Source organism: Pholcus phalangioides, unplaced genomic scaffold (assembly GCF_987345545.1).
Source record: "Pholcus phalangioides strain wild (caught in Gottingen) unplaced genomic scaffold, Ppha-v1.0 ptg000007l_1, whole genome shotgun sequence".
Classification (NCBI taxonomy): domain Eukaryota; kingdom Metazoa; phylum Arthropoda; class Arachnida; order Araneae; family Pholcidae; genus Pholcus; species Pholcus phalangioides.
The window spans coordinates 46,843,504-46,860,690 of record NW_028301600.1 but is presented as its reverse complement, the minus strand read 5'-3'; the positions used below and the strand labels follow the sequence as shown (position 1 = coordinate 46,860,690).

Below are 17,187 nucleotides of genomic sequence, written 5' to 3'. Positions count from 1 at the left end.
CTAATTGCAGTGGTTCCACCATCAGGGAATGTTCATCATCTTGTGCGGGACTTGTACTGAAACATGAACAGGGTTATCATGAAATGACTGCCTATGTATGAGCCTCTAGCAGCCACAAACATCAACGAATGCGAATGAAATTCTAGATACTGGTGTTTCAAAGTATGCGCTCGAGAGTGAGGAGAAAATACCAAGCTCTCTCGCAGTTACGTTCAGAGCAACGAAATTTCAAAAAATTCTAATGGCAACACTCACTTTTATGCATTGCTAAGTAATCGGCGCTGTGAAACGCTATGGATGATGTTAGAACGGTACTTGTAGTACCATAAACGCCAACGCAAGATGCAAAGAAAAGTTTCACCAAGGGGTTGCTGCGCTAATCCTTCGATGGGGGATTTCCGTCGAGGGGTTAAATCCGCAGATCACGTTACTGGGGCAGTAACGTGATCTGTGTTGTTCGTTTGTATAAGTTTCTTTGCCTGCGTCTAGAGCCGGCATTTATGGTGCTACAGGTACCGTTCCAACGCCATTCACGGTTTCACTACGCCGATCACGCTGCAATGCATAAAAGTAGGTGTGGCCATTTTTGGAAGCATTGGCCATTGCTGTAACCGCGAGGGTTCTCGTAATCTCGAGTGCACACTCTGAAACACCTATATCTCGAATTTCATTTTAATCATCGATTTTTGTGGCCACTAGGGGCTCTGACATTTGAAAACTTATTTTATGACCGCCCTGTATATTTTCATTAATAATACCAGCCGAAAGTGGAAAAAATGTTGAAAATATCTCACCCGTTTAACTCGATACAGTTATTCATTAAACAAAAGTGGCAACAACGTAATTATTTATCGTTGTATCCCTATACATTTCAGAAATTACCATTAATATTTATCTTCCAACTGATTTAGTTGATTTGATAATCCTCGTTCTCTGAAACGAGTATTCCATAAAAACGAAATATTATTCCATTGATTTCTAAATTCCCTAAACTCCATGAAATCGTCGTTCTAACCATCAAGCTAGAGAAGACGCGCTTCTATTTGGTTTTTCTCTCTCTCGCCCGAGGCTAAGTAACAAAACTTCTAACCTTCGAATTTTGCAATACTTCGAGATACATACAAATAAATAAGAAAAAAATTGGATGCGATCAATAAAGGCGTAAGAAAGAATAGATTTTTAGTAGAATTTCTATTTCTGTTTCTATTATTATTGAATGCGAAGAATGGTATTCGAATAATAATAACAATAACATATATAAAGAAAGACCTCGTTGATCAAATACACGAAAGTAATGCAAGTGTTTGATGAATTCCGGAGGACGAGTAGGAATCAGAGGAAAAGATAAAATAGGAGGGAAAAAACGTATATTAAAAACAAAAAGCTTATATAGTTTTTCACCTCCACCCAATAAAACAAGATGAAATAACGCGGATACGAAAAGAGAAGTAAAAAGCTTTTATTCGTTTGGGTGACCTTAAGTATTCTTTTGTGGCATGGAAAAATAATGAAAAGCTTAAAATATTTCGCGAACTTCTGTTAGTGACAGGCACTGCGGAAGATAATGATTTAAATCGGGCTTTTCAAAAGCATTCAAAACTTGTTAGCAACACTTCCCCCGTGAAGAAACAAATTGGAGAGGAAAGCAAAAGAAATTTCAAACCCCGAGTGTGTGTGGATAAGAAAAGAGATCCTGAAGAAACGAAACAACAATAACAATAATAAAGAAAAAGCTTTGAAAAGAATTAACAAGAAAGAAGCGAAACTTATGGCATCTTGCAAACGTTACAACAGATCATGAAGTTTTTCTCTCTCAGCGGAAACTGCAAAAACCAGAGGAAGGAAGCCTTAATGTACAGTTTGTTCCTTGGAAAATAGAGAAATTATTATTATTTTTTTAAATTTTAAAATAAAGAAAAAGAATGTTTTAATTACTATCTCTCATAAATAACTTGTATCCAGTTAAGAAGCCTGAAGTTGTTCACTAAAGAGATTCTCTTTTTTTTTGACACTGAACAAAGCAGTGTTCTATTTTCCACAAGAATTTTTACCTCGTAAATTATTTGTAGACAGCGTTTATTAGCAAAAAGGTTTGGAACATTCCGTATATGAGTAAATATAGAATGTAATTCATTTTCATTAAGAAGTATTTCCTCGTTGAAAGTTTAATGGATTATTTTATAGGAATGTTTGAAATTCTTCATTACAACGCTAATTATTGAGAAAACAGCGGATGTTTTTGTACTTCGATAGAAAATAAATATCGTACACACATCTTTCCGATACATTTTATTTTAAGGATTATAATAAAAATTTCAATGATACCGTAAACTGGGGTGAATTGGGTACATACTCTAATTTCTTATTTTAGATGATGCTACAGCAACTGTGAATGAAATACAACGGTGACTTCAAGTTTATAGCCACCAGAGTGAGTCTTCGCAATTGCAAATGGTGCCCAAATCTCTCATGATTTTTTCTCCTACTTTTATCATAACCCAAAGGTTCTGAAACTTTTCCATCCGCGGTACTCCTTTTGCTAATCAACGCTTATTCGCGGCTCCCCAGAGAAGTTTAACCAAGAGTCTCTTCGAAAAACCTTTGTCAGGGCCCCGCTCCGTGGCGCCCCAGGTGAAGGTTGGCGGCACACGGTTTGAGAACCCTTGTTTTAAAATTTCATGAAGCATTGCATAACTTTGTTTACAGTGCATTGAATTAGCTGGTGGATCTGAAATTATCTGGTACATGGAATTAATCTATCAGTATATTGGTTACATCTGATAGATAGTTGATGTAACGTCTTGATAGAAGTCTGCTTTGGTAAGTATACTTATTATTTTAACTGTAGATAATAATCAATCTAATTAAATCAGTTTGTTGAATACTAGTTACTTTATTAGTGAAATAAATGCGTAATATATTTGCGGGTTGACTTGAGGAAAATATTTTATATTCGTTAGAGACACACACAGTCACACAGTTATACAGACGCAACATAAGACATTGTTGGGCTCTAGGCCCACAGAAGATTACCATATTTACAATTAACTTTTTAATCAATTTAAGAGATTACCACCAGAACAAGCATCTTCGACTAGGCAGATTTACACTGTAGACATAAAAAATAATACCCTGTATTTATATTTGCAATAAAAACAACATTTATGTATTTATACTTTTTTATTTGTCCCTAATTATTTCCAGTTGGGCATTCTTCAAAAAGCGAAATATCACGGCGACAGCGTATTCATGCCTTAAGGTGGGGTGACTTGGGTGTGGCTTTCCATTCGTTTTTGGGCATTATAATGAGTTACAAAACAATTATCCTTGCATAAACAAATAACTAAAATCTTCTTTCCAGTAGTGCAATTTTTAGTCAAAAATATCAATTCATAAGAGAGATAATACAAAAAAAATTCCAAACTCTGTGCCCGAGTCACCCCAGTTTACGGTCCTCTGAATAATCTGTACATTCAGCTCTCTTTATCGTAACCATTTTAGTCATAAAATCTTTTTATCCAGAGAGAGAGAGAAAAAAAAAAGCATTGAAAATCATGGTAGAAAAAGAGATTCTAAACTCTAAGGTTTACAGTGATATTCCGTTTCAACGGTCGATTTGACAAAAGTATAGCTCTTTTCACAGCGGCTAAGAATAAGCGAAGGCAACTTTTGGAACCCTTGAGACTGTATTCCCTCTCTCCATGAAACATCGATAACGACCAAGCTCCTAATCTAACTCCGGAAATGAACATTTTCTACGGAATCCTTCAGGAAGTTAAAAAAAGCTCTTTTCTCTCGCTATATATATTACTTTTCTTTTCAATTTTCATTCCAAATATTTCTGTTTCGGTAACGGTGTAAAGCTCTCAAGTACATGTGGAAAGTGATGTAGTCCGCAATTTCGTCTAAAGAATCTGATGAATTGCGCTCTTAATTAGATCTCGTTGTTTTAATATTTACAATTTTCCGAAACCGGAAAGTATTTAAATTCCATGATTGCTATTTAAAAATTATTCCGTTTATTCAATCTGTAAGAAATATGCAATTCTGTAATTATCATAGGCCTACGTATATATTGATGGATAAGAGGAAAAAGTTTTCGCGAGGTGGAAATTTAAATTGTGAAGAATGGAAAGGTTTGAAAAATTGTTTCTATGCATTTGAAATGTTTAATGAGGAATCTTCAAATAATTATGTGCTTTTTTCGTTAAGTAATAGGGTTCAACTGATTAGATTCAGATTATTCTTTGTGATATTCAATCAAATCTGCCATGAGATTGCACTCAATGCTTTATAATTTTATTAATTATTTAGCTACTGTATAAATTAAAGCATAGCCATTATGGATAGAAATTGTATGGACTTTTTAAATTAATTTATAATGACGATCTATCCTCCAACGATAAATGAATTTATCGTTGGAGGATGATCCATATAGTCATGAGGAACAAACGGTAATAAATAGTAGTTTTTAATCGATTTTAATATAAGAGAATACTTATTGAGAGACACATTAAAATGCAATTTTTCATAGAGTGAATCAGCATAAGTAGTTACATATACGTATGTCATGTATATATTATATTATATGATGTATTTTATTTTCTTAGGAGAAATAATAATTTCTTTTTATGTACTTATCTCATAATAATATGGAACTCCTAATACTTGGACAATGAAAATTGGATGCTTAAACAATCCATACATTTCCTATTTGTATATATATTTTTTTTTTCGAAAAAAATAACTTATATGTGCACACTGTTATGAAATGTTTAGAGCATATATTCTTTTGTTTTAAGCGAAAATATTCACGGGATACCTCGGAGACTCTGTAACAAAAGTTGCTTATTCTCTTTAGAATAATTTGTACATATATACTAATCTAATTATACAATACGCTGTAAAAATAAGATATGATTAGATACTTTATAGAATCTAAATTTCAGCAGATGAATTGCTTAATTTTCATAAAATATCTGCATATTCACGAGATGTAATTTTATACATACTTTTTTCAGGCACAACTTTTTTCCACAAAATTCTCTCATTATAAAAGTATGCACAATGCATTTCATTATTTTATGAGTACATACATCTACAGTTATCTGAATTGGCTGCAGTAATGAACGTCTAAAGGACTCTTTGCATATATGCAAAACTACGCATTTAAAGGTTAACGAGACGAGATATCTCGTCAATGCCGCTTAAGGGGTTAACGTAGACAACCGTTATACACAATAACAAAAAATATATTAATAAGGTAAGTTCCTGATTAGCGTGTCGAACTTTTCTCTCATACTTGAAATTGAGACGATCAATTACTTTATAGTAAAGAGGATTTTTGTTATTAAAGGCCACGTAGCCACTTTTTGTCTTTCGTTAAATCTTGAGTTATTGTCCCCATTGAGGATTTAGCAGCAGAAAAGAGTTAAAGCGAAAGTTTTGGAGCAATCGAATCCTGAGGGCGCTATTAGAGAGTAAGACCAAATGTTAGCCTCGTCCACGATAGTTGACTTCTGAGTGGAGTCTTTTAACGTAACTTTATATCAGATTGACTATTTTTCCAATTTCCTGCAACTGTCTCTAGAGATTGCGGATCATTGGTTCTGAAGCGTTCAGCTATTCTCGTATCGCACCACAGTTTCAGTTATCCAACAATCATTTCACTGCTGTCCTTTTTTATTTTAAAAAAATTCATTATTTTTCATAGCGAAATAAAATACACACTCGAAAACACTAACGGATTATAGAAACATGTGCATGATGTAAAAATATATAAATAATAAATATACAAGGTGGACGAGAAGTCCGAGACACATTTTAAAAATTAATAACAAATCAACCAATTGACATAAAAAGGCTAAAATACTCAAAATAATATATCAAATAATGTAAAATATCATAGCCTAGAGAAGTGTTTCTTAACTATTTTTTGTCCATGGGTCCCCCTCTTGGACCATTTTTTTCCCGTGCTCCCTTGTCTTATAAAGCCTCCCCCCCTCACCATCAAGGAGCGAGGCCCTTACTTATCAAATTGATTTTCCTCAAGCGAAATGACAATGAAGAAAACATTTTATGGGTAAGGTCCACACATCCCTGAGCGAGGGTTTCCGTGGAAGGGGGGGGGGTCTATGCAGTGCTGTCTCAACGCCATGGGCTCTCGGGCGAAAATATGTTCTGGTGCACCTTACTTTAGGTGGAAGACTCTCGCAAATCATGGTACCAGATCTTATCACGTAGGACCCACTATTGACATTAGGCTCATGGCCATGCCTGGATGGGCCCATGTGTTAAGATTGTCTTGGTTCTATGCAGGGCCATTTTAGCAGCATCGGGGACCTCCTACCTGGCTGGGAGTACCTGTAGTCAAATTTACATATTCTCGGGGAAAAAAAAAACGGCATGAAATCTCATTATAGTGGGGAATCTGATACGCACTCAAGGCACCGAGCTGCGTCCGAGTGGGTGCATCCGTTGAGATGACCTTGTCTCTATGGGCAGTTCTGCTTTTTTCTGAAAGTAGTCACACTATTTCCCCACTATATTTCACTATAAAAGCTTCATTTCTTTACATCTGAATTTTTTTTCACGTCAATTTGTGGCCCCCTTAACAGCCTGTCATGACTCCTCTTCAATTTTATTTCCACTCGTGACCTCTCCCCCCCCCCCGTAGTATAAAACTCGACATAACATAGAATTCAACACAAATAGTGGATAGTCAATGTTTATGACAATTGACGTAACAAAAGTATGACATTTCAATATATGAGCGACCTCTTTAACTCGTGCTACATCTAAACGGGTGAAAGATTGCTCATGTTGAAATATAGTCGTTTTATGTAACGTGGGAATTGTTAAAAAAATTAATTATGTACTGTTTGTGTTGCATTTTATGTGTTACGTTGAGTTTTTTGTTTTACAGTACAACCTGCGAGTAAAATTTGATTTTTCTTTTTAATTCATCAAAAAAAAGAAAGAAAAACCTCTATTCCATAATAAGTATTTCGGTGCAAACTGCGCCTTTTTACGTCAATTGGTTGATTTGTTATCGATTTCTGAAATGTGTCCAAGATTTCTCGTCCACCCTGTATCAAAATGCATGAAACTAGAAATTCGAAAACGTTTCTAAGCTTTGTATTTTTTAATGAAAAATATAGTATCTATACTCAGAAAAATGAATTCCGATTAATCACGACTAATTTTTTTTTAAATAACTAACTATATATTAAATCTTCGCGTAGAATATTAAAAAAATAACGACAAACTTTCCAACTGCCTTTTGGCCAATTCGACTGAACATAAATGAAGTAAACGTGAAAAAAGTTTTTGATATATAGGACGTTTCCTTAATTTTTTTTTCCAATTTTACTGAATTCTTTATTTGATATATGATATATTATAGAAAGAGAGAGAGAGAGAGAGAGAGAAAACTTTTCTTATATAAAAATCCGTTGTTTTTCCTATTTTTTCTCGGCTCTTTCTTCATAGCGAATGATTTTTTTTTGTTCTTACTAAGTGAGGGATTTCGGGAGGTGGTTTTGTATTTTTCCTATACTGCTTTCTTTACAGTTAATTGGTTTCGTAAATGGGAGTTTATTTTGGTCAGGGCGGTTAGTCGGCTTGACGTTTTTCCTTTGCAATAGATTTTTTTTTTCCTTTTTGCCCCTCAACAGCTGACGGGTAAATGGGTCGGAAGAATGCAAAGAAAACGGGAAGAAGCACTTCTAGAGAAAACTCTCACTCACTCCTTCGGATCGCATTATTTTTCGAGGAATTTTTCGAACAGCAGAAAATGGGGAATTAAGCTAAAGATTCACCGCTCCACTGCTTGAAGAACCCTTAAATTTCGTCAGCTGCAACTAAGTACTGACAAAAATGTAGATGTCGTCCAAGAATCATTAAACAAATGATGTTCACTCCCTCCACACAATACGGTTGCCAATCGGAAGGGAAGCGGATGATATGGGCAGTATGATGAAATATATGAAGTACGTTCACACGTGTTGGATCTTCCGATAGAAAAATGCTTCAGATTCTCCAACCCTCCTGCTGAAAATGATTAAATTATACGTAGAATGATGGCGGTTAAACTTTTGTATCTATTTCGGCTATTTTCTCTGACTGTTATGTATTATGTATACCAATATTTTCTTACATATCGCCGTTTTATTCCAACACATAACGGGAATTTTTATTTTTTTTTATAGTCGGTACTTTTTTTTTGATCGATTCTATTTAATATCCCACAGAATAATGGAAAATCTCAAGAGTCATCAAATCTATTTGATGCTTATCGTGTTGCATTTAAAATCGGATGATAATAACAATTATACTAATATATGAAACTGGCTATAATGCTCGGTGCTAGCCGGGCTTTCTCCATGTAATGGAACTATAAGAGAAGTGAGACAAACCATTGTGTAAAGGAATAAACATGTCTGCAATGCATTGTTTGGGAATCGCGGTAATCAAAGTAAACATTCCAAAAGTAATTGTTGAGGCCTATGAACTAGTGTTGCCCGACAATGTTTTGCCTATTTAGTGCATTTGCCCAAGTCTGACGAACTTTAAAAGTAGCCTATCGTTCAAGTCGGGGCCTGTTTGGTATACTTCCAAAGTAAATGATGTTTCTCCTTATAAACTTTAAACCCCCTTATAGCCCCTTTAGGGATTAAATTAAAAAAAAATCTCTTCCCTCAGTGAGTCTCGTCTACATTATGAAATAAAACAACTGACCGAATTTCATAATTATGAATTCAGAGGTTTCGGCTCGGCGATTATGAATCAGTCAGTCAGGACATATTATTTTATATAGTATATACAGAATGTCCCATAAAGAACTCCCTGATTTTAAAATGAAATAACTCGCAAACTTCTATCGTAAGAAAAATATGTAAAACAAGTAGGGTGTTTATATACATATTTTGAAAGCCGTAAAAATATAACGCAGAAGTTTCAAAATTAATTACAAATGTTGCGTATAGGTGGCGCTGTACGCTGAAGTCACAGTACGGAGACCGAGAAATAGACAATAAACTGTCCTTTTCAAGCAGTCGTTCCAACCACATCACAATGGATTCAAAATGTGCAGCTTTCGTAGCATAGAGATGGCGTAAATGATCACTACTGAATGGTAGGTACATTGCGCTTTTGGAAAATTTTTTCACCTGGGTTGGAGGATTAGACGAAGCACTTCGTGGTTCATGCAAGATGGGGCCCAACCGCAACGGTCTTTCCCTTTCTTGAGGAACACTTCGGGATTTCACATTTATTGGAACGGGCATGTGGACTGGCTTCCATATACACCAGATCTTACCCCTGCGACTACTTTCTGTAGGCCAAATTGAAGGACATTGTTTTCCGGAAGAATCCTGCAACACTAGGCGAGCTTCAAGATTTGATCTGTGAGGGATGTGCGTCCATTGTCGTTGAGACATCACAGAGGTGACTGAAAATTTTATTTTTTGTTCGCGTCCTCTCTGCGCTGCGAAAGGTACACATTGTGAATCGATGGTGACGTGTTTGCGACGACTGCTTGCGAAAGACATTTTAAAGTCTATTTCTCGGATTCGTACTACAATTACAGTGTACAGCCCCATCTGTTGGCAACATTTGTAACTAATTTTGAAACGTCTGTATCAGATTTTTACAGCTTTCAGAAAATATATATATATAAATTTATATACAGGGTGATTATAAAAAAACTATCCCGACATATGGGTCCCTAATTATCATACCATTCACAGAAACTGAATGAAATTTTGGCATAAGGTATTTTGATGTATGCGCTCAAGAATGATATGGAAAACAACAGTGTCACTCTAACAATTACGGTTACAGTGAGAAAATTTCGAAAATATCAAAAGGCAACACCAAGTTTTTTGTATTGGAATGTGATCTCCATTGTGAAAAACCCTAAATAGCGTTCGAACGGCAACTGTAGCATGAAAATCACCGGAGGTAGATAGGCTAAAAGTGAGGACAACCAACAAGGACAGAGAAGCAACATAAAATAAAGAATTTTATTGTATTTCACAAATTTTCCACATGACCTTGTGGATGACTAATCAGGCTGGGATCTCAGCCGAAGAAACGGTGTGACGAATGAAACGAACATTAATGCTCCGGTGCACGGCAAAGTCCTTTTTACTTTTCCCGGGGATTTTCGTGCTACAGGTGCCATTCCAACGCTATTCAGTGTTTTTCAGTATGGAGATCGCATTCCAATACAAAAAACTTGGTGTTGCCATTTGATATTTTCGAAATTTTCTCACTGTAACCGTAACTGTTAGAGTGACACTGTTGTTTTCCATATCATTCTTGAGCGCATACATCAAAATACCTTATGCCAAAATTTCATTCAGTTTCTGCGAATGGTATGATAGTTAGGGGCCCATATGTCGGGATAGTTTTTTTATAATCACCCCGTATATAAACATACCACTTGTTTTATTTTTCTATGGATCACCGTTTTTTTCCGAGTTATTTCATTTTAAAATCAGGGATTACTTTGTAAAACATTCTGTAGTGTTAAAATAATTTTTAAAAATATTTCCATATTAAAAAAGAAATCGTGTAAAACTATTTTTCCAAAAAATTAAGCGAATGGATTTGAGATGTTTGGTTTTGGTGAAGAAAAATGTTCACATTTCATGATGTAGGCGGCTGCTTAAGCAATTAAGCGGATTTTCATGGCGCACGTTCTTTTCTTTCACACGTTTGCTTCTGGCAAAGATGTTCTCGGAAATTAATTAATGGAATTTTTTTCCCTCTTGGAGGTAAATCGATTTCTCGCGTTTTTATTACACGCAGCCATTTTTTTATCTATCTCCTTGCATCACTGACTTACACTTCGATTAGACTTCATGCTTCACGCTTCCATACATTGATGCGACTTTACAAATTCATTAAGGACTTTGACTCGGGAGCCTTTAACAACCTGCTCAAGAACATTTTCGGTGTGAGAAACTACCGTAAGTAGTAATTTGATGGTTATTAAATCACACGCATGTAACAGCTAAGACATTGACTGGTTCCGTTCCGAACCTCAATAAAAATAAGAGAGGCGACCAAATTACTATAAAGTTCTCATTTCAGTGTAGCGATATACATTTCAGTATACACAGTCAAGTCGCATAAATGTAATCAGCAGCTGATAACCAAAATAATGCGAGATATGCAGACTACAGTCTATTAGATAACTGCTAGAAAGTGCATGGCGGAAAACCTATAGAATGAACATGATGATCGAGTTGGTCGAAACCTGCTCAATGGGATTTAGGTCTGGAAAATTTGGGTCCCAGAAATTTTTTGGATTTTTTATCATGCTCATTCTACGTTTTTATACTTTTCAGGACCATGCGACAATACACTGGGTAGCAATGGAATCGCGTCTGATATAAAAATTTATAATTACTAGTGATTTTGACCTGCTGAACACGAATATCACCATTAAAACGTTTATTGGCTCTTGATTTTGAGATGTTACACCGTTAACAATTAAAAAGAGCTTTATTTACAAGCGCTCTTGTATGGCGAAAAAGTGGTGAGGACCACAGAACAACGTTACCAGGGAAAAGGGTCAATCTCGATGCTTACTGACTACTGAGAGAAAGAGACTCTCCTATTTCTAGTACCAGCGCAATGCAAAGCGAAGTACGTATCAGACATACAAATGAACTATTATGCTCTAATACATTTACCTTTCCATGCAATTTTGATGTGTTTCTACACAGGGTAGTGAGGAAAGTCCCTAGGCCACATTTTACTTACTAGGCCACAATGATTTTTCTTTGAGAATATTACGAGTATCATCAGCTTGTGTTTTTGACTTTCATGGTGGTACCGACATTCGACCTCTTTTGGTTGACAAATGAATGCCTGCTCCGGTTAGATACATTCTATTTTGTTTAGAATTAATAGTTGCTGCATCCTGCGACCAATCTTTCCGAGATAAAAAACAAGACTGTGACTATTGCTAGAAAAACACAACTTGATGATACTCGTAATATTCTCTGAGAAAAATCATTGTGTCATTGTCTATATGTGTGAAAGCAACTTTTAACCGTTATGATTATGAATCATGCCTTGCAGATCATATACATCAAGAGTGGTCGTCCAAAAGAAGTCGAATTCCGGTACCACTATGAAAGTCGAACCTTTTTTTATACCGAAGAAACTTCATAACCATATGGGCGCAGGGATCATCCATCTTCTTTGAATCTCCACACACAACAACGTTCGATGTACTGGTGTCTTGGACAAAAGTCTTGCAGGTTCAAGGTTCATTTAGCAGTGGATCAACTGCAGTGCATATGTCGTGCATCCTGCATCTTCGTAGTTGACGTTCAACTCTCACATCAATTCGGACTCGCTGTTATCATTTTGGTTATTTGCAGTGGCACTATATGTCTAGTTATGCTACACTGTAATGGAAGCAGTAAGTGCAAATCGTACAAACTATGCAGTTTTCGAGATCTTCGGATAGAAAGGCAATAATAATCATATCTTTTGAAAATCTGATAAATCGTTGACAATAACGCATTATTTCACCAGTAGGAGGTGATCATAATAATGAGACTCAACTGTGCAGGTTTGATAAGCAAAGCGATTTTTACCTTTCACTTTACTTTGAATGACAGTTAATCAGTTGAAATTAAATCCATCGGACCATATACTTTAATGTGGTAGAGAAGTAAATCTGTTTTAAAGAATGTGAATAATTATCATAAATCCAGTTTTTATTACTTCGGTATAAAGAAGCAAAGGACTTATCTTGTTCTTATACATTTAATGTGCACCGAGAGAGTTTATTGATAGACTAGTTATTGCATGTTACAGATATATAAACGATGAAAATCTTGTTAATGTGAATTGGTTGGAATTAATGTAATTGAATAAGAAACGAATTAGTGAATCAAGTGAGCATGTATGAATTAGCATCATTGAATATTACATACGTTTTCACGGATGTGTGTGTGTGTGTGGAATGCCTTGTTAAATTTTCTCTCCGGAGAGATTGTTCGATTTATAAAATGAATTATATAGAAAAACTAAGAAAATTTAATAATCTTCCGCAACTCAGACCACTTATGCTTAAGTGGTCCGAGTTCATACATGCCTTTGATTTGAAGTAGATCACTTGTAGAAAACATATTTTGAGAAATAGTGAAAAGACGTCAAATTAGTAGAAATTCAAATCGGCTTATCAAAAATGCAATTAGAATTTTTTTACCACGCTATTTTCTATGCATTATATTTACTATTATTTACAGTTTTTCTTATAAGTATAAAAATACGTAGAAATATTTGGGATATGAAAATGTGCTCGATTATCTATTCATGCCATCATCATTATTAATGTCAGATTTTGTTCCTTCATCTGCGACAAGAAATGCATAAGAGCCCCAATTTCAAAGTGTATGTATTTTTCAATAAGATTAAATTGTTTTATCTCATAAAAAAAAGTAAGTGATGTTCCAGCGTAACCACCTCAATCCACGCACTTGCGGTTCTTTTCATCAAAAAAGAATGTTAAGATTTTTTTTACCTTCAATTTTATAAAATGAATTTTTGTTCTAAAATACTTTCATGACAGCAACGTATTAGCATAGTGATGTGAGAAGACAGTCCATGGAACACCTTCGCTCTCTACAAACTGAATTTTTATGCATAAATTTTTTTTCTTCACATTTTTCGGCTGGGCTTTAATAAATGAAGACGCGCCGCTATGTCATATTGATTTATTAAAAGACGTTTCTGCTTTTCTTTTATAATAATCCAAAAACCATCTGTTCACCGGATATATTTTTTTCACGGTGGTTAAATTAAGTAACTTTTTTTTTTTTTGCTTTTGCAGGAAATCCATTTTTCAACATCCTAATTTTCCCCAGCTTTATAAACGTGCCTCTTTAGTTATACGCACCGAAGCAGTAAAAGTAGATTATGCCTCATTGCTAAGAGGCATGCCCCTTGAAAAACAAGAAAAAAAAAAAAAACCTTAGGAAGTAAGAAAAAATATTCCAATTAATCATGGTTTTAAATTTCAGGTTGCTTATGAATGCGTGCTGGAATAGACAAATAAGAGTGGTATCTATAATAGATGATTATATATATTGATACATTAATTTTATTATTTTCGAAAAATGTGATCATTTTTTTGGTTTCATGGGTAGAGGATTATATGTAAATAAGTTGAAGATTAGTGGATTTTGTAAATTTGTTTTCGTGTCTCGATGTAATTAGTCAACCATAGTATCTAAAACAAGCGATTTAGGTGAGCATTGCATTCATAAGTAAGTGACTTTCAAAAACTAGTGATTGCTATTGAACGAATTTCCATTCGATGGAAGTACGACGTATTGGTGTGTCATCAACTAATATACAAAATATACAAATACAACGCCACAACAGGCAAAATGCCCAACGAGGTGGCTGAGAAAAAGATGCCCATAAAAATATGGATGTTATATATTTCCAAAAAAAATATAGCAACCCAATTAAAAATGCAATTAACAAACGTATATACATATATGTGCCTTTTAATCAAATGGTTTTAATATAAAGGTATTGGCTCAAATTAATTAATTAATTAATTTTTTTTTCTTTTTAAAGGACATTTGACGTACAATAAACACAAATCAGTGAAAAAAGTTTTTTTAATAGTCAGTTTTGGTTTAGGTGTGGAGAGGATATAGCACTGTGAAGTTCGTTAATTAACAGTGTTAAAAAATGCTAGCATCATCAAGCAGACGCAAAAACTGTGGTCTAAAAAGATTCTTAGACCACACACAAAGAAAGACTTACTATCAAGTATAGTGAATTTACCTATGCCTTCGCAACCTAGATTGAATTGCTGCAAATTGTCGTTAGGTTTGAGCGACATGTGCAGTTGCATAGGGTGGAAAATGCTCAGGCCGAAATTCTTAACATTTTTTTTAATTGTTTTTAGGCTTGGTTGTACAAGGGGGACGGGAACAAAACATTTAACTGAGCAGAGGCAGTAGTGACGTCAAATATGACAAAATAAAATAAAATACCCCATTCCAGATTGAACATTGCGGAAAAAATTGTATTGTACGTGCATACAAAGGGTGGAGAAACGGCTAATTATATAGGTTAAACTTTTTGTAGAAGTCTAATTTTGCGTCCAATGAGTGTATAAAGAATGCGAAGTGGATTCGTTACTAAATGAGCTTTAAAAACGTGTTAGAGTACACGCGTCCACTCGCGAAATGTCAGATTAGAAGAATTGACGTAAAATTACTTTCAGTAGTTATTGTGCTTCACTCTTAATTTCGGTTGAATAGAATATAGAATAATTAAATTAATTTTTCATATACCACAGGGTGGTCAAAAGTATGCAAAACAGCGCTACATACTGAAATTCCCAGAATGGGCTGATTTCTCCTATAGGATAGAAAGCTATGGAATAATTCTTACCCTTGTGGAATTTCCAGTCGCTCTCTTAGATGCGTGTGTTACAAATGCGATTCGAAGTTTTTGTCTTGAAGTATGATCCAAACACCGGGTATAGCGTGAATCCACGAAAGTAGTAGCAGCAACACGCCATTTTTTCGAGTCCGTTTCGTACGAGTTCCATTAAAATGGAAGAAAGAGCACCCACAAACAGCAAACTTTTGAGCTTGAAATGTTGGAAAGGAATATATTTTTTTTCCTTTCAATGTGTGTGTGTGTGTGTGCTTTTGTTTCCTATTTTCAGTAAGAGTTCCTCAATTACAAAAAGGTCAGAAAAAAAAACTGAGAAAAAGAAAGTTCTGCCCCTTGAACCAGTTCATCATTCAAACCGTTCGTTTGTTCAGCTAGCAAGAATACGCTCTAGTTTCCAAAATGATATCTATCCTACGCCTTTTTTTAGAATGAACAAAGAACACTATTTGGGAAAATTCGTGTTATTTTGTTGCTTCCATGGCTTTTCGGAAAACAAGCCACGTTTTTGAAGTTTCCCTTTTTTTGCGTGACACGTATCTTTGGCAGAGAGACTAACATCGAAAGTTTTTTGGTTTTTTTTTCGCATCAAAATACATTCCCTTGATACTCATCCAGAATATTTCAGCTGGAGCGGATCATGAACTATCTTTGAGGATGAAAGCGTCTGTATTCGTGTTCAGTAACTTTTTCGATGTACAAAAGTAACGATAAGCTATTCGCTATACGAGAGTCTCGGCTACTTCGATCTAAGACGTTTTACTTTTCTGTTCACTTTGTCAAGAATCGTAGATACTGTTCTTCATTTTATGAGTGCAAATTTGGGAAAAAGCATATTGACTTATTGCATTTTCTTCTTTCAAATGTATTGAAAATTTACCGTATTGCTTAAGAACCATACGAAATTAAATTCAAAAAGAAATATCAAGCAGTGTCGTCGTATTTCGAATCAGACTTAAACGATTTTTTCACAAACATTTGAAAAAGTCAACTACAAACCAAGGCAGAAGCCAAAATAACAATAAATAACCAAATAACAATCAAAGAGCTTCAATAGCAAGAATGCGACTGTTTTCAGTCATAAAAATCGTGTGAAAACTGCGTTGATCTCTTTTTCGATCTCATCTTAATTTTACCGATACAATCAGCATAAAATTAAATACATCTATTGAAATATCTTGCCCACACAAAGTAATAATTATTTCATCACTTAAGTATTTTATGCTTTAGTGGTTTCACATGTTCTCAAGAACGTGCATGGATCTTTTTTTTTAGATTTTAGAGTTTCAAATTATACGATAAGAACAGCCATAAATTTGAACGCTCTCAGGAAACCTATTACCGTGAAATATGGTCATTTAGATCGTTGTGGGAAGCTACGAAACCGCATACACAATTTATTTTAACAGAAATGCCGATAAGTACTTTGATTTAGATTTTTTTGGGTTGATCTTCTTTTCTTAGTTCACATAATACTATATATCTACAAGCATAAAAAGTTTCAATCAAAATACTGAAGTACTCATCTCTAAGCAATTAAAAAAAATCGATGATAAAACGCTATCTTTGAGGTGCTTTCAATAGAAAAATCTTAAAAATAGAACAGAAGTTAATGTTATTTAAGATGGAATTATTTGTTCTGAGATTATAAAAAGATTGTAGCAACGGATGGTACGCGTAGCTTTTGTGGACGACTGACCACACCTTTGATATCACATGAGCATTAAAAAGAATCAG

At 34.7% G+C, this 17,187-nt stretch overlaps 1 protein-coding gene across 3 annotated transcripts in view; it reads right to left on the bottom strand.

Moving 5' to 3' along the window:
* The window catches only part of LOC149085381 (atrial natriuretic peptide-converting enzyme-like), a 261,184-nt gene that overhangs the window by 98,129 nt on the left and 145,868 nt on the right, over window positions 1-17,187 (bottom strand). Inside the window, exon 1 of one of the 3 annotated variants that reach the window (XM_089233372.1) lies at window positions 15,445-15,609. The exons of the other annotated variants lie outside the window; for them this stretch is intronic. The gene's annotated coding sequence lies outside the window, so the exon portion shown is untranslated. Of the gene's footprint in view, window positions 1-15,444; window positions 15,610-17,187 lie in introns of those variants that run through there. 3 annotated transcript variants of the gene reach the window in all.